The sequence below is a fragment of the Haliaeetus leucocephalus genome, unplaced genomic scaffold (genome assembly GCF_000737465.1).
Source record: "Haliaeetus leucocephalus isolate CR32 unplaced genomic scaffold, Haliaeetus_leucocephalus-4.0 Scaffold1, whole genome shotgun sequence".
Classification (NCBI taxonomy): domain Eukaryota; kingdom Metazoa; phylum Chordata; class Aves; order Accipitriformes; family Accipitridae; genus Haliaeetus; species Haliaeetus leucocephalus.
The window spans coordinates 15,211,105-15,232,628 of record NW_010972437.1 but is presented as its reverse complement, the minus strand read 5'-3'; the positions used below and the strand labels follow the sequence as shown (position 1 = coordinate 15,232,628).

Below are 21,524 nucleotides of genomic sequence, written 5' to 3'. Positions count from 1 at the left end.
GCGGGCGGAGGGGTCAAACCCGCGGGCGCGGGGGAGGCCGGCGGCCCCGGGGGGGCAGCCCTGCCTGAGGGACTGTCGCCCGGCGCAGGCACCGGGCCTGCTGCTGACTCAGGCAGGGACGCTGACAGGCACCGCTGCCTCTCCCCAGCGCTCCCGGACGGAGCGGGCTTAGGCCGCGGGCGCTGAGAGGTACACGCAAAATTCGGGGGGAAAGGATCGGCGTATCCTTACTGGTCTCTGCGCGCACGCGCGCGTGGGTACTTGTATATGTACATCTCTGTGCAGCTATACAAATGTTTGCGTCTAGTTATGGAGGCATACTGGGACAGGCTGAACTGGCTTCTCTGCAGCCATACGTAGCGCTCAGGACTGCCAAAATACTCCGACACCAATTCTTCTCGATAGAGCTACAGTGGTATATACATGCACACACAGAGGCTACATCTGTACACCCTATACACGTAGTACTGCACGCAAGTAGCTTTATCTTTAAAATTATGTTTGCTAATTTACACGGAAATTTCATCTCTGATGAAATAAAAAACACATTTTAGCCAGCTTCTAATACCAACACATTATTCCCATGAACAAATCCTAGTAAACCATTTATTACAACTGTAAGGTTTGAGAGGGTTTGTTGCTTGCAGATGCAGGTTGTGGGGTTCCCTTTTTTTTTTTCTTCCCCCCCCTTTCCCCCCCCCCCCCCCATGATTTATTGGATGGTGAGCAAACCCACTTAAACTATAGTTGTCCATATGAATCGCTAATTTTCATGTTTCTAATTAAAATGTAAACAGTGTAATGAAGACATCAAGTTTTTAGGCAAATGTCTCTTCCAGTGCCACTTGGGGTATGGTAATTACTGAAGCAGATCTATGGATGCTCCCGAATCCTCTACAAGTCCAGATTAAAAGCATTACTGCTAAACCCTGCTTTTTACACCAGGGAATTGTGTTCTCTAACCTATTCCCAGTTTGCTTACAGATGCATATCTGTACAAGCCTTTATAACTGGTCATTAAAAAAAATATCAAAATAGAGGTTTATCACATAAATGGAACAGTTTGTGGGGGAAAAAAATGTGATTTCATTTAAAATAAAATTTGATTTCACTTTTATGATTACACATAACTAGCATAGTAAAACCTGTGCTGAAAACTTATTGTCTTACTGCTTCCTCCAGAAAAAGAAAAATAGATTAGGCACTACTATGAGAATTTTTAAAAAAGCATAAATGATATTTCAAGCCTGTATTAAAATTCCTATTGTCCCAAAATGCTTGTTTCACAGTCAGTTAATTTAAAAATATATTATTCAGGAAAACATTAATAAAAAGAAATCTATTCACTGAGAAAAAATGTAAATGGCCATTGCAAATACAAAATGCTTGATGTGCAACTGAAAATCTTTTGTTGCATTTATTCCAGCTTTTATGTCTATATCTGAAATTTGTCAGAATTTATCCTAAAGCAAATGACCTCTCCTACATTTACCGAAGGAATACAAGCCCTCTCCTGCTTACAATTGTTAATTGAGCCTGTCTGCTACAGGATCTCTTTCCTCTTCAAATAAGCCAGGATACTTGTTTTACATATTTACTGCCAAGCACTTGAACAGTCATCTATTTTATTATAATACTGGGGGTTGCCCCCCCCCGGAAGATTTTTTTTTTTTTTTTTTTTCTGTACTGCGAGTAGTTAAAGCTGCAATCCACAGTGATATAAAGCGTCTAAAATGCCTAGTACAAGAAGAGGTTTTTCTTCCTCCCTTCCTGGACTCAAAGTCCATATTCTGACTGGTACAGCCAATTTTCATATTATTTTTACATAAATGCTAGACAAGCATGTCTGCGTTGCTAACCTGGATCATGAAGATGAGAGTGCACAGAATGTACGTGTGCATATGTGCATGTGCACGTGCATAAACATTTTAGTGGGTGGTCCACCATTTCAGTTCTATTTTACTAATAAAGTATTGTATACAAACATGTGAATACTTCTCAGTAGAAAAAAAATGTATATAGGATTTCAGATTACATCAAATCATAAAGCATTTTGTCTCTCAAATCATAAATGGCTTAGCAGAATAAAACAAAACAAAACACTATTTAGGTGTTTTCTTCAAATGTATTGTTCCAGCAAAAGCAGGTTTAATTAGACAAATAGCATTTTAAAGGCTACTGCTTTATAACATGGTACTCTTGAAAATGATGGGGGGTTGCAAGTGAAAACACCATTCTCATTTAGCTCTGTGGTAAAAAAAAAACAAAAAAAAACCAAAAACCCACCAAACACAAAACCAAAAAATTGCACACACTCACACATGCTAAACATTTTTTTTTAAATGGATTGAGACAATGGGGAAATCTTATGTCTTCGCAACAGTTCCAAGGCCATACTAATCAGGTGTAATTTTTAATGAACACTGACTGTTTGGTGCTCATTCAAGGTATTTCATTAGGAGGTTATTCATTTAAAATAAATGTTTCAACCATATCAAGCTGTAACCTTTCTTGAAATGTAAATGAATGGTTTAAATGAGAAGATTAATAAAGAAGGGATGTTCCAATTCCAAGCATGGCATGCTATGTATTTTTAAATTTGTCTATGCCAGATGCTGTCAGTCAGAACAAAAAACTGTCCAAGCAGACAATCTGTGCGTCTGAATGTTGATCATGTTGGAAAGTAAAGGGGGAGGGGGGAGAGAGTGTGTCAAGGATTCATGGTCCTTCATCTTTGCAGTAGAGCAAACACGTCTCTCAGTATAACGACAGACAGCTGCTTCCACTTTCTAATGTGCCCTAACTTAGATCACTGAAAGAATTGTCAGCACTCAGAGAAACACACAAAGATAACACAGCCAGCTGCCATGAAGGGGGAAACAGCACAGCTCAGAAGAAATGGGATTTGTTCCATTTGCATGATGCTGGCTCCCTTGGGCCCCTTTCTTTCAAATCCAAAGCACAAAAGACAACACTTAACATATTTGCTTAAAGATGACAACCTCATGTTGATTTCATTTGGATGTAACAGTGGCAGGATTACAGATATAAGAATATATTATATCTGTAACAGAGACTGACAAATGTATCCATCAGTGAAACTGTCTGATTCATCTGCTTATACAGCCATTTTACCATCCCAAGGGTGCCATCTAAGTAGTAACTTTAGAAGACTGAAGGTCTAATTTTATTACACTACATTTCAACCTACTAAACAATATTATTTCTAAAATAGATCATTTTTATTGGAAGTCTCCCTGATGAAAAATCCAGTAGACACCGGAGAATTTATGAACTGTATGGGTCCTTTGAACTCAATATACTGCCCATTTTAAGCAACTTTCTTTACACACGATCAAAACCTAAGCTCAAATAACTGAAATTGAGTTAAAAACATAGATGATAATGGTACCTATTTTAATATTACATCATAGTCTGTCGCTATTTGAATATCTGCTCTTGGCAGTCCATCACTATTTAGAGTGCTTCTTGTTACAGTTCTGCATCAATAAAAGAGTTTCTTCAGTAGAAACCCTATGAATAATTATTGTTCTTCAACACACTTTGACCAGCTATGCAATCTGGTTTTTGGTTGACGTTTTCACTGGGCACTCCAAAAGTCTTATGAAAGTGACTGAAAGCCAAACTCGCTACTCATCGCATTGCGCTGCAGCTGCAGAAACAGAAAACCAAACTAAAGGGCACACGTTTGCAAGACCGCCTGTCTGCACAATTTTGTAGACTGGCCTCCTTTTTAAGCAGATGAAACAATTAGGCTGTGGTTAGACTCTCTCTAGTTTCACATGCATTACAGTAAATTGTCTGATGGCAAAAATATCCCCACCACCACCCTAAGACCACCAAGTGACTCTGCATAATGCTCCCTACATGAACTGCTTTGTCTGGAGGAACTCAAAACCGCTTGTTGCTATCTGCTGCCACCAAGAACTGCGCTGTAATTCACTAGATTGAAGTTGCTTTGTAAAATGGAGTTAACTGCTGTACGTGGAATTTCAGCACAGCAGATGGTTACCAATCATTATTTTCAATTTGTTTAGTTTCAAGCAATGGGGCTGGTTGGGAGGAGCAGTGAGGAGGACAGGAATGGGGAGAGGAGAGAGGTTAGATACACTGGCTTGCAATGCAAGTAGTGCTAGATTGAATATCATTAAAAGGAGAAAAAAAAGTCTTTGCTCTGAACTGCAGCAAAGCTAAATAAAAAAAAAAACAAGTATGAAATCAGATTTTATACACATATATAGATAAAAAAAATAAATAATACGACATTTAAAAGGAGGCACTTACTGATCAATCATTCTCTGTTCAAGAGTTACCTTACATTTTAAATATTGGAAATGGACTTTAAAGTTTCCAAAGGTAAATTGTCTCTATTCACATATTGCCATCATTCAAGTTTAAATCACTCTCTACTATAAGTGGTTCAGTTGTTGAACTGGAAATGGAAAAGGAACCATTTATGGACAAGTGCACATGAACAGAAATTAAGCTGTAAATATCTGGGCTGGGCCATTATTGTAGTCCAGAAACATCTGGGGCTGAAGCCCAGGCTGGGCCCCACTCCTTCTGTGTTCAGGTAATTGCTTAGATGATTTATAACTTACTGTTTCTATTAAAAATGATTTAAAGAGAAATTTGGAGCCTGAATTCTAAAATGAAGATGGCTTTGCTCTTGCTTTTGTTTGTTCAGGAAAAAAAAAAAAATCCTTTGCCATTTTTCTCCCCTCTCCTAACGTTTAAGAGGTACAGTGTTCCACCACAAGGACAAATTCACACTTTTCTAAATTCAGACCAAAGACACAGCACATGCTCTTCCAGCAAGAAAAATCAGAGACCATCCATTCAGCTTACATTTGAGTTGCTCAGTGCTTTAATACTTCCCATCAAAATTAATTTTGAATTAATTTCCCCACATAACTACTTTTTAAAAAAATATCCCAGAAACTGTATCAATACATTCACTGCATATTCACTTGTCCCTGCTATTTTGATCCGAGAGTCAGGTATCTCTGCCTGCCACCACGATGCCAGGGGTGATGTGGGCAGAGGCCTTCCAGTGGGCACCCCACTGGCACCCAGGAGGGATCACAGGCACCGTGTCCCTCATGAGGGCATTTCTGGCTGTAGGACTTTCTTCCCCCCACTAACTTCAACCCAGCCTGATTTTTCTGGCTTTCAGAACAAGCTGTAAAAGCCACTCATTTGACAGGGTGGAAGAGAAAGGCCCAGGATATTGGGGTTTGGAGGACAACAAGAAGGGATATGCTTGAACGATACCAATCCTCTACCGGCAGTTAGGAAAAAAAAGATTACTCTCTCCCAGGCAGAACAGCGGGGACAGTCTCTGACTGTAAACAACTCTGTCATCAAAAAACTTGGTTATTTAAGACTGACCAGATACCCTAACTATATTTCCAACCCTTTTCCATGACAGCTAAAGCTTATTCTAAGAGTACCCCTAACCCTGCAGAGATTAGGTTTGTAAAGGGGTAAACCACGCCACCCTCCAGGTGTTACACATCCTTTTTTATTGATGTTTCTGTATGTTGGGCAGTTTACTGCACAGCTCCAACACGCAACACCAAATGAAGGAACAAGTCTGCAACCTGGGTGTATGCCAAGGTTGAAGTGACACACTAGTGACTGTCTCAGCCCCTTGGGAAAAAGTGGATTAGATGAATCACAAAACAATGTCACCATTATTTCTCCAGTAAGTTAACTATCCATTGGCCACAGGTCGTACGACACAAAACATATGACCTAGCACTTTCACAGATTGTGCATAATCTTGGAAATCTTTTTTCCCTTGCATCTCCATAAACTGCAATTATCCTTAGACCAATAAAAACTCTTTGACATTTTGAGGCAATGGAAAACTTTGCATATGGGGTTGCATCAACCTAGGAACATACCAAATAAATCTTCCAAACTGTTCATGGGTTATTGTCAAACTCCCCCAACAAAACTTGGTCCAGTATCACCCGTAAAGCAGATACTGTGCACTTCATATACCAAACAGCTTTTAATTTTTTTTTTTAAATTACTTTTAAAGAAAAGGTTGGAAAGCTAGAAGGGAATTGAGCATAGATCTCCTGATTATAGGCCAGGTGACCTACAAAATAAACAAAAACAATCCCCTTAACTTTTGCTGCATTCTTTCTCAGGTTTTCCTTTTGTTGCACAGAAATGCAGAAACTCAATAATGCAGTTAAGCTTCGTGGCTCAACAATGAATGTGTAGCTAAAATGCTGTATTCATGCAATTAAAAAGCAACGTTTGCCCAGAGTAACAGGCCTATCTGTTCAACTACACAGAAGACTTATTGAAGTCATCAGCAAGAGATACTTTTCATCCTTCTGAAGTGTACATGCTCCAACCACATTTCAATTCAAACTGGCAAAATAATGTTTAAAAATGCTTAAGCAGAAAGTGCCTAAGTTAAACCAGTGCACTTTTCCTGAAAGTTGTATACTTAGTTAATGACTCACTATGCGACAAAATTTTCTTAAATATATATTTCTCCCTAAACATACTCACATTCTTAGACGAAAACTAAACTATGGATTGGAGCATGTCATAATTTATGGTACTAAATCCAAGAATACATGCTCTTTTGTTCTACATCAGTAGATCTAAGGAAAATTTGAAGCAGAGTGTCAGATTCATTTGAATTATTGCAAACCTTCTGATTCCAATGGTGATATACTGAAGTGGAGAACCATAGTCAAACATTTGAACTGGAGAACAAGTGTGACTTCACATAAATATCAACGATACTAACAATAGTCTGTAGGAGAACAAAAAAACATAATATGGCATTTCACGAGAGAAAAGGGTTGAGCAATTGAACCTAGGTGACTGAAGTAGGGTTAACTGGGTTTAATCCCACCTGAATTATTTATTGTCTAGGTTTTAGTACATAATAAATTTTAGTACCCAATTTTGCAAGTCTCAAATACTGTGCCCTGGCTTCTGTAATCTTTACTACAGTAAAGAGCAGTGTATACCTAAAGAAAGATTTTTTTTACCAGGTGAAGAAGTAACTGTAAATGAGCCACATGATTATACCATAGTGGATTTGAGTCTTTACTTTCACAAAGATCACCACTAGAGGGGGAAAAAAAAAATATATATATATATAAAAAATATAAAAAAATAAAAATAAAAAGCAAACAGCATAACAAATACAAAAGCCTTCCCCCAGATTAAAAAAAAATAAAGGAAAAGTAAAGCAAACCACTTACTGTAGCAAAACTCTAGGAATAATAAGGAATACACACAGAGATTTTATTATGCAACACAAACGGGATTCTCTCTGTAGGTGCCAGCATTAAAACTTTCTGCAGATGGTTGTGCAGGTGAGGATCTGGCAAAGGAGGTTATTGGCATGCCCTCTACAGGGTGGATGTCTGGCCAAGGAACTTTTCAGCAGCTACTAAAATACAGAGGAAGCTACCAGAACTAGATCTGTAAGCAGTGCTTACTCTTTTCAATTTTTTTAAGCATATTTTATGTACTTGAAGACACTGTAAGTATTAATACAGCAAACCAAACCTCTAAAGGATTCCTGTCGAGTATAAATACACTCATAAACACAAGATATAATTGAAAAGTCTTTGCTTAATGAGATCATGGGTGCTTTGGCACAGTGCATAAAATGTAGATTTGAAATTTTAAGATGATATATCAATCCCCACAGTTGGGCTTTGGAATCAAAATTAAAAAAAAAAATAAAATCTGTTCAGCATCAGTTCAGATTCAGGTTACTCTAACATGGAGCCACACCCTACGAATAACAAAGATAAATTTTCTTACCACCCACCTGTATACTCATACAGTGTGGATCTTTTTAAAGACAAAAACATCTCAGGGTAAAACAAGGGTCAAATTTTGTATTGGCAGTAGGTAAAAAGCTCTAATATACCTAGTCAATCATACACTAGTTGAAACACAGCCCACAGAGCACTTAATAGCTCAGTCCAACAAGCATATCACCAAGTGGAATTTGGTGCACAAATGCAAATGGATGGATTTTTTTATTCTTAAACTGTACATAATTTTTTCCTTCTTATCTTACTACTGACAGCAAGTAAGTCTTATTACAGCTAACTAGGAAACAAACTTGCTTGCCTGAAATCCAGCATTGAACCACCCACAACACTTTAGAAACCGTACACTAGTAAATTATATTACAACATAAAAGAAATCCCTCCTGAAAATAGTTATCCTATAAGAAACATGGATATACAAGGTTTTGCTTCTTTCAGTGCCTTTTTACCACATCATGAACATATTAACAGCTATCCAATTGCAGTCTTTTGCTTAAAATATTTACAAAATACCCCAATTTGATACTGGTTGGTATATACAGTAAAAGGAAACACCAGACAGAAAACAGTTATTTTCACCTCTAAAAGGATAGTTAAATGATAAATTAACATCATTAATGAAAACCTCATTATTGCAACTACACAATAGTATCGTGCCTATTCATACTTAATTTTCTTGTAGAAATTACATTATACAACACAGCATATAATCGGTTCTGATTGGGGGTAGGAGAGAACCAGTCGTTAACTATGACTAAAATGACCAGTTTTCCAGTGCAGTTGTCTTCTAATTAAATCTAAGTGTGGAGCACAGTCATTGAAATATGCTATAATGATTTGCTTGGAAGTATTTTTCTCTTTTGTTTTTTCCCCCTCTGCTTATCAGAATACCTTACACCTTTCAAAACTAGAGCAGGGGGGAAAAAAAAAAAAAAAGGCTTCTGGCAGATGCCATGTCAAGGCATGTATTACTCACCATCCTTCCGCCCACATTCAGGAACGCAGCTCATCTATTTCTTAGCTCTTCCCACTAACAGGTACTAACTCAAAAGCTCAGAACTGCACCTCGACTGCTATTTCAAAAAGACAAGCTTCTGAATGACAAACAATACTACCATTTTATTAGCAGCAAAATAAATACAGTTGTAGTGCTCAATGCTGCATCAAGCTACAGGTGATTCCTGTATTTACTGTTAGCTGTTAGGGATTACACTCAAACCCGGTTCTGCTCCAGAACAGCTTCCAGCTGAGCACCCAACAATGCCAGTACTGTACCCAGTAGCAGATACCCAGAGAGCCTGGCACCCCAGGAGCATATTAAGTGGGCACAAGTTTCTCCTCAGTTTATGGTTAGTATTTTCTATAAGATCAGACTTAGAGAAGAAATAACTTATTATATCAGAGTCTCTTATCTTTACAATGAAAGACTGCAGGTCACCTGGTAAAGGACACAACAGATATTAAAGTGATTATAGCCTTGATCTTAGTCAGAAAGTAGAATTGCACGTGTGTTGGTAGAGTTGTCAGTAAGACCATGCAGAATGGCACTTTCCTGTGTTTTAGAAGTGCAGTGTTTCTACATTTACTATATTTCAAATACAAAAGAGTTTCACAGTGGCAGGGTAAGACCAAGAGGCTGGGAGCGGGAGGGGGAGAGTGGGGGCTGGGGGACACAGGTAGGCAGAGAGAGGGGGGCATGGAATGGCTTTGAAAGGCCAGGAAGGAGAGCTTCTATTTCTCTGCAATGGGTTTATATCAGCCAGGCTTAAATAATGGTATTGCAAATTGAGGCCCAGGGGAATTTGGAGCATACAAGTGAGCTTTTGTTCGCCAAACCCCAAAAGGTATGTAGCAGATTTGGGGGTTTGTTTCCATTTAAATGGCATATGTACTTCTAAACCATAAGTTATACTGTTTTGCTCCGTTTATTATACGGCCTTGCTGATCCAGTACCCTTTAGGAAAAATTTTTTTCCTAGCCAACATAGCGATAACTCTTTAAAGTAACAATTATCTGTTACTGTACTTAGCACTTTCATTTACTTCCCTTCAGAACTTTTGAACAAGGAAGAAAGCAACAAATCTAACCCAATAAACCTCATAAGGGGGGAAAAAAAAAGAAAAGAAAAAAGGAGAAAAAAGGAGAAAAAAGGAGAAAAAAGGAGAAAAAAGGAGAAAAAAGGGAAAAAAAAAAGATGGGGGCTGGGGGAAAGCAACAGAGAGAAAGAAGAGCACGGCTAGAAGTCATTTGAAGGGATGCAAGCTTTCCAGTGTAAACGCAGAAGCTAATTAGTATGTTGTGATTTTAAAACATATTCTGTTATCAGAAAGCAAAACAGAAATCTGTGCTAAAAAAAATAATCTTTGGAAGTCTTTAAAGCAGGTGGACAAAAACGTAGGCACATACAAACATACGCCTCTACTCCCCCTTCCCCACACACATGCACAGATACAAAATTGTGTTAGCACTCCGTAAATAGGCTTAGCTCCTGTAAATATATCTCAGGATTTTAGGTGTACTTTTTCACACTGTAAGATTTCTACACAAAACCGGTTTAATCTAACTCCCTCTGATTATTATTAGAAACTCATTATTTGAGGACATCTATCTTTACAGTAACTATGCACCATTAAGGAGCACAATGCCCATAATTGTTTAAAAAAGCCATGGTGGGGGAGGGAGAAGGGAGAAGAGGATCAGGAGGAGGGAGAAGGTAACTAAGGGAGATTTTGCAATTAGAACAGCATAATCTACTCTGCATTTTGCTCCTTGGAACATTTACACAGTAACAAACTGAGTTTAAAGTTTCTTCCATCCAAAATCATAAATGAGTCATTCATTATACCTTTGCATAACACACATATTTTTGTCCTGATTAATTTAAAATGTGTTCTTACAACCACCAGGAAAAATCAAAAGCCCTATTTACTCTATCATACAGCATTAATACCTCAAGAGGGAGATTGCAGCATTTGAGAAGTACAAATAAAGCTAATGCCTACCATTTTCTGGGGAAATTCTTTATAACATCCATCACCTGGCTTCTAAGATTTGTTGCACACCTGCATATCCAAAGTCAATACAAATTGCAGGACTCAGTGCCTCTGATAACTGAGCACCCAAAAGTGGAAAACTGAATTGCACTTGCTGAGATGCAATACTATTCGTGATGTTATCTCAGCCACAGAGCCTTCAAGCTCAAACTGCAGCTGTTGTAGGAGCTCCGAAACAGAAAGGAACAGTAACTTTAGCCAAAACCAACTTGCCTGTCATGAATGAAAGCAACAAGTTCTACTATCTAGAAACAGCTGACATCTTGGGGGGGGGGGGGGGGGGGAAGAAGTGGGTTTGCTAATTACTCAATAACAAAACATCTTTCCTTAATTAGTGGTGAAAATTATTACTCCAAATGAATACTAGTGTCACTTTGTCTGTTATTCTGTACCATATGGATAATCTGCTTGGTGGTGGAAGAAATAGCACATTACAACTCTTTGAACATTTCTAACTAGTGAAAACTTTAAAAATGTCATTCATTAAGGTACTAATTCTTCACAGTCTCTACAAGCACATGATAAAATATTTTACCTACATCTAACTTTAAAATAAAATTTTTAAAAAGCTTGAAACAAAGGCATCTCAAACTTAACTATGTGTCTCAACAAAGCCGTTCTCTGCATATTAAGGTGTGCCTTTGATACGACTGTCGCATTGACAAATGCTAGGGGCCAAATAACGAGAAGTGCTTCATACTCCTCGTTATACAGGATTTACTGACTTTCAGCTTCAGCTTTCTACCAACGCTACCATTACTCTGAATAACAGATTAAATTTCTCAATAGGGCTACCATGGTATCAGCTAAATTAATGTTACCACTAAAGTTTTTAAACTGAAAGAGGAAAAATACACCACTGTTGTAGCATAAAGAATGCCTACACAGGACAGGAGTATGAAATGAAACAAAATGAATGAAAGTCAAAGAACAAAATGAAAATCAATGGTTAAAAAGGGTTGCCGCATGAACAGTTTCCAAAATATATTTATTTCAGCATTTATGGAAGGCAAAGAGTAAGAAATAAAGAATTATTAGAAACTCTATAGACAGGATAAATTACTATCTTTAAAATAGAATATCTGCCTATTTATAGTATGTTCAATACAGCACCAGCATAGATTTGTAGTTAATATTAAGCTGTGGATCTAACACTAGTAAACACAAAAACCACTTAATTCTGTAAATTAAGTTTTCGTAAATTAAATTTTGTAAATTTAAGTGTACATTCAGCTGAAGAGTTAGCAAATTGAGTCTCCTTCCATATTAAAAATAACTGAATCTTGCTAGTTTAAACCCAGAAATTTTCTGACTGAATAGGGATACCCAGTTCACAAATTATCACAGGTGACTTTAAGACTATATTACGTCCATAAAAAAAACCCCACACTATTTTATATTTGAATTTCTTAATTTTAATCATGCAGATGACCTATCAAGTTTAAAGATCTTCAGCAAACTCCATATGTATTTTAAACAAAACAATTCTGTAGAGTGCAAGAAAGGATTCATAAAAACATATTGTCCGAACTAAGTCTGCATACAGCAACATTGCACTATTCTTTTAGAGCTGCAAGAGGAAACAGAATTGTGTTCATATACCAAGAGTGTATTTCTACAATACTGTATATAGTGATGTGGCCCACAAATACCAACAACAAGGGACTGAAAATAGGATCAATTCTTTTCCTTCTCAGAAACAATCTTGTAAGCATCTGAGTTCCCAAAGACATAAAAGAATAGTTACTTTTCTGAGATCTTTTGATATCGCTCTTCATGGTGGAGCTATCCATGAGTGATGGGAAAGATCTCTTTTGAAAGTAAATGGTGCACCTTCAAGTGTGTTCAGGTACATCTTTGCTGTTCCTTTCAATGTTTCTCAAGTTTTACTTGAAAAGGATGCTCGATTTTTTAAAATTTGGTTTAGGTATCACAATGGGATACCTTATATCAGTCACTGCTTGCAAACCTTATTCTTCCAGCATAGGATCTAGCTGTTTCTTTCTCTGTGTCAACACAGGAGGCTGAAGTAATCAGATAGGTCTAAAGAAGACAGAGGATGTTAACCTGCACTTTCTCAGAATCTGTGATGAGTAAATTCATACTTTCAACATGACCACACTGAGCCATAACGTATATAAATAACTACTTTTCATCTACAAGCACAGCTATCACAGAAGTTTGTATAGCAGGGCTATCAGTTCATAACATTTTAAATGTCAGTATTGATACTATTGTCAGGGATTAATAATTTCTGCATATAACTTCATAATTCCCATCCACCCTCTGCTGTCATTCAGTAATATAAAGTAATTGTTGGCTCTTCCCCCCACCATGTCTCCAGAAAAAATGTACACACAGTAACATCTGTTGTACTGTCTAGGAATATCTTTGCAGCAGTACAGTTCTTATAGTTTTATTAAGTGATAATTCAAGCTCACTGTATAAATGCTTTTTTATTAATGACTTGCTTGTATGTTAGAATGGAGGAGACAGAGGGGGAAAAAACTCTCAGAGGAAAATAGGGATGTTACTTCCAACATATTAAAAGGCAAACAGCAGTTGTTCTAAATCAGGAAAAAAAACCCGAATCCTTGAATGAGAGCACGAAGATACATTCCTGCCACAAACCCCCGTAACCCACCAAGTCCAACCCCTTCTCCCATCTCCTCTCAATATTCATTTTCAAATTCCACTCAGATTAACAGGAGTTACACAAACATGCATTAATGTGTCCCTTAAGTATTTTATCCCACTGAAGATGAGAAACAAAAAGTTTAATTATGACCCATACCGGAAAATCATTCATTCAGACCTTGCTTAATTAGATGTGAGACAGCTATCTTAGATCATGAAGTTTGACCACAGTATGCTCTTACTGCTAGAGTATTAATGCAAATAAGATACAGATTACTGAAACCAATTTATCATCACCAATCTATAACCAGCTTGACACACACACACATTCAAAAATATCACACAAAATACATTGTGGCATACATCTTCATACATTAAGCAATTCATATACAGAAAATGAACCACGTGCTTTACAAGGAGTACATTACACATTAAAAGTAGAATATGAAAGGGTTACAAACAGATAACAAAAAGTCTAAGCAGTACATGATTTCAAGGAATCTGGAGCAAAAATGGACTTGAATCACCAAAGTTTGCTATCACATCAAAATAATCTCAGCATTTTTGTCCACATCACTTTCAGGATATTTGAAATTTAACTAACAACATACTAGCAGTAGCTGCACTATACTTTAAAAGAACTGAGAAAAATAGTTTCTCAGTAACAGTTAAATAATATGACTGGTAATTGCTATTTCAGTGTTTCATGGCACATCAGACTTCACGCTTAATAGACTATTATAAAAAAAAAAATCAACCAGTAACATGACAGTCATCTGTAGTTGCATTATTTTTAATTATAGCTTAGACAGATGAAACTTTTTTCCATATGCAGAAAAACAGTTTAAAGAACAAAGTTTTATTCCATTGTTTAAATATAATAATGCATGGCTGTTCTTTCTATTGTACAAATACAATAGCCATTGTAGTAAGGAGTGTTGCTTATATGATTAAATAGATAGTTCAGTATTATGATATGTTTGACAGGTACCGTTACTAGCACTATAGGAACAGACATACAATATTGTTATTACCATACTGTGTGTGCCGATACCTCATAGCAATGTAACTCAGCAAAAGGGAAGCATAGACACCGCATTTTCATCACAGCAGACGTCTCCGTATACTCTTAATCAGTGGTGCTTTCTGCAGATTACACTTTCCAGTATTCTCCCCATTCTCAAACTGACCTGTCAAAGCCCAGTCCCCCCCCAGTTTCTCATGACTTTGGTAACCAAGATTGACCAACTATTTCTCTTTCCATTTTACCCTCACTTGTCACACAGCGAGACCAACATCAACAGGTATTTAGAAGCAATAGTAGTGAAGTCCACTTGTATTTAGTAGGTTGCTGCAAATACAAATTATCTTCTAAGAAACATAATACATATACATGCATTCTCTTTAACATGCTGATCAGAGGGGTGGCAGGTACAATTATTAAAGGACTGAACGCCTTAGATTTCCTTTGACCTCCATTACAGTCTAGGACTCTGTGTTTCTTGAAGGATAAGATTGTATTTGTTGAACCTATGGTAACATATTGCAAGTGGATTTTCTCTGTTCTTCTGTATTAGCTATCATCCTTTACAGCAACACAGTTTCATTAAGGGAGATGTATATGTTGTTTTGAGATTCAGAGATTTTTCTTTTTTCTTTGTTTTTTTAAGAAAAAAGAAAAATTGAATGATCTTAAGGAATTTTCTTTATGCTCGCTTTTCTCACACACTCTATAAAAATATCATTGACATAGGGTGAAAAGGTCGCATGGCTCACAGAAATGGAGCCAAGTACTCCAGTAAGGTTTTTCACCTGGAAAATATCCCTATAACTAATTCTGTGTATGGGAAATTTTTTATTATTATTTTAGCAATAAAAAAAAAAAATCCAGGCCTTTTCCCAGCCTAGAGTTCCCTGAAGTGATCTTTCCCATAAGGAAGATAAGTTTTCACTTAGAGGATAGCATCTCTAGCAGCAAGGGTTTAATACTTTGCAACAATATCAAGGATACGCAATCCTGAATTTACAGCTCTTCAAATTACTTTTATAGCTATACTGTTCATTTTGGATCAGATGCTTATCTAAAATTCCATATATTTTGGTAGCCATAATATCTGATTTAAAACAGCTTCCAATAAGCCAAAGAGCAGTACTAAAAAAGAAAAAGCCACAAAAAAAAAAAAGAAAAAGCCACAGTGGGCGAGATTCTGGCAGCTGAAAATTACTGTAGCTCTTTAAAGCTAAATTATTTTACACCAGCTAAGGATTGGGTCCAATAAGCACAATTCCACTTCAGAGTTGATTTTTTTCCACCTGCATAGTGCTTTGCTTCTCATCTGCTCTGTTAATAACACATGAGAATTTCTAATTAGTTTATCCCAAATTCTTTTTACAGTTATTTTTATGCCTTTTCTTATCAGTGACTCAGGAGGAGAAAAAAGTGCTGATTGATCAATTAATCAAGCTTTATTGTACAATATTCCTCAATACTTCAGAAATGTCTGCAGAACAATTTTCTCCAATCATAAGATCAATGAATCAATGTAAACCCCCAGTAATTAAATTTATCAACTTGGTATCAATACAGCTAGCACTTTATGAAAGTATTATGTGAAGTTTGTTCTCTTAAGGGATATATTGATTGAGGGCAAAGAGCCAAATATTTCTATTATTAGATCTGGGAATGCTAGATCAAAACTCAGTCTGTTATAAACAACATACAAATGTTTCATATACACAGATCTCATGCTGATTCTGTACCAGCAAACCCACTCCTAACAAGCAGATAAGCCTATTAATTGATGATTAAGACTACAGGAAGATCAGTCATTATATCCAATGCTTCTTGTATGCATTCATTGAACAAACCTATTGACAGAAACCGTACAGAATCATTTTCGTCTAGGAATTATATTTTAAAAAAGGAGGAGAGCATCGAAACAAAAGCAGATTTCAAACCTTGTTCATGCAGCATAAAATAGCCTTAATTAATTAAATTTTGAATCTAAAGCTTTGCAGTTTGAAAGAGATTATCACATGTCTCTCCATCATATATAGTAGTTATTAATTGAAAGGTGAACAATAATGCCTAAAGATGACATCTGATAAGAGCCATATTAAAAACCAAAACAAGGAAACAAAAACACCACCCAAGTATTTTACAGTTTAATTTTTAAAGGGCTATGATACAAAGTATTCTAGAACATATTTTCACTTGCTATGCCTTACTACATATGCATAAGCAAGTAGGGCACAAAAGTTCATGAAGTGCCATTTTATCAATTATAAGAAAAATAGTAGGATTTTTATATCAAAAAAAAAAAAATCCAAAGAATTTTTGGCTCTGCTTAAACAAAAAAAAAGTCTTAAAGAACAGCTAATGACATAAGACTGTAATATTTTCCCATGAACTGTATGATGAAGATATCAATAACAATACAATCTTCATATTTCTAAAATACCGCTAGAATAAGAGAAGCAAACATCCCTGTACTTTCACAGAAGTTGCAAGAAATAAAAACAATTTGATTGAGTACTGAAGATATCTTATTATGAAGGGGGGAAATAACGACAAAAAAACCAAACCCACCAGATTCACGTAGGAGTCACATCCTGTTACAAACATCAAACAACAATGAGCCTTTATTACCATGCTATGATTCCTTCATTTCAAACATGATTAATTAGCAAGTATAACACTCACCAAAACTCCCACCACGCTGCTGTTTGCTGCCTATTTGCAAATGGGTCTCTATCAAGTATCCATAAGCTGTATTAGTCTCATTTATGACACTGAAGAAAAGAAGTCAAAGCGTCCTGCTTTAAGGAAGGTTTCGCTCATACCTTAACCAAAAAGAAAAGGAAAAGAAAAAGAAAAAGAAAAGAAAACAAAAACTCAACAACAAACAGACACCAAAACCATCTTTTGTCGAAGGGATTCCTTGAAAGTCCAAACACAAACTTCATGCAAAATAAAAACTTTTCTAAAAAGTTGCTAATCAATTCAAATGGTTGAAAATAAGTAGAGAGAAAAGATCAGTTTAGACTTTGTTTTGGTCTTTTTTTTTTTTTTTACTTGAAACCTCAACTTTATATTCCATTTGAAAAACACTGCTTCTGTTGAGAATGAAAGTGTGGTTCATATGTCAAAAATGGAAATAAAAAGAGGATGAGAAGGGGAAGACACACTTAACAGACTCTTAACTTGTTTTAAGCTGTGCAAACAGATATCTTCAAATGTACCTTACTTGCAATAAACATTACTTTGGCAGCAAAAGAAACTTTGCTTCATGGGGAGGAGTGGTGGAAACTGAGATTACAAATACAGAAGAAGAAACAAGACTGAGATGAGAGCAAAAAAAGCTGAAACTGCCTTCTCAAGCTGAACTCTATAAATACCATCACAAAAACAACAGAAAAAGGTTCAATTTGGAAGCAACAGATGTATTCCTAAGCAAGAAAACATCCCTGATGAAATAATACACGGACGTACAGAGAAGATCTTTAAAAGTATGAAGAGATGCCTGTATGGCAAAGCTGAAGTTTCAATGTGAAAATAAAAATTGGGCAGAAGATGCGATACCTCCTTGTTTTACCAGCTCTGTATCACAGATACTTGATGATTTTGTCACGCCCAGAGCAGAGTCATTTTTAAGTGCAAATCAGTCCTACTCTCTCCAGCTTTTTCAATTTTATAAATTTGGGATCAAAAACATCAAAGCACCTTCCACTTCGGACCTAATTTTTAGAGGATCAATGTGACAAGTCACTGCTTGATAGATGTTTCTCATGATAAACGACTTGTTCAAAAGAGACATTGTAGCTTTCATTTCCTGACCACAACACACTTTTAATTTGCAACAGCAGAGCTGCTCGAGTGTGACTAGTTCCCACTTTCCAGCCTTTCAGGATTGTGGCACTGTCAGGCCACATACATGGGCAAAACAAAAACTCAGAAAGAGGTGCATCCGCAACAAAAATTGTAGCAAAAGTTTTCCTCAAACAGAAACCTGATTACGTTTGATTTCTCCCAATAGTGGGCTTTTAAACCCCCCTCCCAACCACCTCCAGTCCCTAACATTTTAGGGACAGGGGGGGAAGAGAAGAGAAATCATATTTGGAAATATATACTTAAGTGCCGTAAAATATATATAGCTGCCTAATAGTATCGTGTTTATTATATACATATATATATTACTGCTACAATAATTATTATTATTATCTGGGAATCGCATTTAACAGTCCAAACCATCCACACCATCCAATTTCAGCTCTCAGCATACTGTCCGATTCCCGATTTAAAATTTATAAATGTAATATCCTCCTCATCACAAGCAGCAGTCCAATCTGCTCTGAATATATATTACAGCTTTAACATCACAGAGGGAAATCTCCCATCTGGCAATCACATTCGCTCCAACAGCTCTAGGAAAAAAAAAAAAAAAAAAAAAAAATGTTCCGCTCTCGCTCGTTCGCTTTCCTCCTTAAAACATTTCTCAGGGCAAATTATGTGCATCTAAAATAAACAGTCGCCTTATTGATCACTTCAAAGTCAACAAGTTCTAACTGCAAAATGCAATCACATCGTTCCATCATATAGCACCCAGGACATGTTTAGCAATATAGTCACCTACAGCACCAAAATAGGAGTGTACATTGTGCAACTGCTTTCTCAATTTCTTTCTTGCATTCAGGTATGTTATTATGAGAGATCATCAGCCACACACGCCAGACCTCCCCCTTATCCCAAACACACACACACACGCACACTCGCTCTCTCTCCCAGGGTCTCTCTCCATCCTTATTTGTTGCTACCACACGCAATTAAAAGTGAACGTACCCCCTTTTTGGTTGCACAAAACAGACTAATAGTCACTTCTGTTATTAGTTCCTTAGCCTTAATTGCATACCTAGAGGTGCATCTACTGCACCACAAGGAGACCTATTGAAATTCCCCATGCTCCATTTTATCTGACTTTTTTGGAGGAGGGGGCAGTGTGGGGGGCTGGAGAGTGACCGTTAAAATGAAGCCAGTTTCAGCACCTGATTATTTCATTCTGTTACACATTGAGAACAGAGCAGTGGGAACCAGACACTTGTAAACTGAGCATAAATTACCACTCATTAAACAGTATTAAACATTCGGCCACAACAGTAATTTTGTTTGTTTACATGCAAAACATTCCCCCACCCCACATCAGTTAAAACCTCTAGCAGATGATTACACCGAAAGTAAGAGAGGGAAAAGCAGCTGGAGTTCAAATGAATACTCAAAAATTATTAGTTTGCAAAAGGAAAAGATGCATTTTAGGCGTGTATGTACGAGTACGTAGACGTATAGGTGTATATATTCATTGCTACGCATTTTCCCCTTCTCCAGTCACCAAGTTTTACTAATTTACATACCATTGCAGTTCAGTGGTGTATATAGTGCACTGCTAGTAACATGCAACTTTAGGTTTTACAACCGAGATCAATACAATGGACAAAACTAATGCTATAATCGAAGCAGAAATGATAAACAAATGATAGCAAGAGAAAAAAATGCTTATCTATACACAAGTGAAAATATACTATTAAACATTAGGTATTTATTACAAAATATTTGCATGCAGAGTCCTCGGTGCGTTATCATGCTATTTAAATTTGTCTTTGCTATTTAGATGCAAAGGAAGTAGATCCCAAAACGGACATACCATAAACACTGGTGCTACTGATCATTTCTTGCTGGCAGCACAAAAAGCTGAATTGGATTTTTCACAAGCAGGAATTCCAAAGGTTGCTTTTCATTAAAGCCACTTTTCCTCTCAGCTATCAAATGTCACTGCCTTGAAACGTGGGCCCTTTCGTCAGGTATTCATTTAACCTACATGCATATAATTAAGTGGGAAAGCAACATCAACAAAAAGGGGATCTCAGATCACAAGAGAAGAAAGAAAGGGGAAAAAAAAGCACATGACCAGGAATGCAAGTCCATGTCAATTTCACTCACTCCCATTGAAACTAACAAGAGCTCCAGGGAGGATAGTAATAGGATCAGTGGATTGTATATACCATTAAATTATACATCTTTCTCTCCCTTCCGAGCCAACAATACGCCCACCACGCTGTACCCCCTCCAAGATGATGTGCTTACATTTTACTGCAACAGCTCCTCTGACATATTCGTGCCCCCCCCAGCCAAGACACAGCAATTTAAACCTAACTTTTGTTTTGCGAGATTCTTATTTGCACTTATTTGCTCAGAAGTTAGTTGCCTCAAAGTCCAGCCCCGCGTTACCTGCAGTTTATTATTTTCAATGCAACTTAAAAATAAATCCAATTAGGAGGAGGAGGAGGTGGGGAGGGAGCTTGCAATCGCGAACTCTTAATCTGCCTACTATTGTTGGCAATGATCAAGCAGGAAAAACCCATGCACTGCGATTGTATATCTCTACTTTCCAGACTACGATTAGGAAAGCAGACCGGAGTGTTTAGTATCAGAAAGCGACTGCAAATTAGACAAAATATTTAGGGCACGAGCAGGCGATTAAAAAAATAGGCGGCTGTCTCGGAAAGCTTTAAGATTTAATAAAATTTAAAACGATGGTAGGAAGACTAGGGGAAAAAAAAAAAAAAAAAAAAAAAAAGATCCGCTTACCTGGAGATTTGGTACAAGAACCCGATAGGTTAGAGTAGCATCGATCCGATGTGTTTGCTGATGAATGGGGGCTCGGGTTAAGTGAAGGTGCCTATGATTTGAAATCATTCCAAGTTTTTGAAGGGAAGACTGACTGCAGCCTCTGCCATGTTGGAATTTCAAACCCAAAACAGCTGCTTTGCAAGGAGCCAGCATGCCAGCAGCTGGACGCCTGCGCAGAGCGCCGCCGAGCCAAATTCAAATCACTTTCACGCGAAGAGCCAAAGATCAGTTTTCAAAGGGGGGGCGGCGCGGGGGGCGGGGGCGCTCCGCGGCCCTGCGCGCCGGGGCTGCCGCTTCCCGCGGGGG

At 37.3% G+C, this 21,524-nt stretch overlaps 1 long non-coding RNA gene across 1 annotated transcript in view; it reads right to left on the bottom strand.

Moving 5' to 3' along the window:
- Positions 1-21,269, bottom strand: part of LOC104831757 — a 113,829-nt gene extending 92,560 nt beyond the window's left edge. Inside the window, exon 1 of the long non-coding RNA XR_774332.1 lies at positions 21,177-21,269. This is a non-coding gene — a long non-coding RNA (uncharacterized LOC104831757). The remainder of the gene's footprint in view (positions 1-21,176) is intronic.
- Positions 21,270-21,524: the final 255 nt, after the last annotated feature.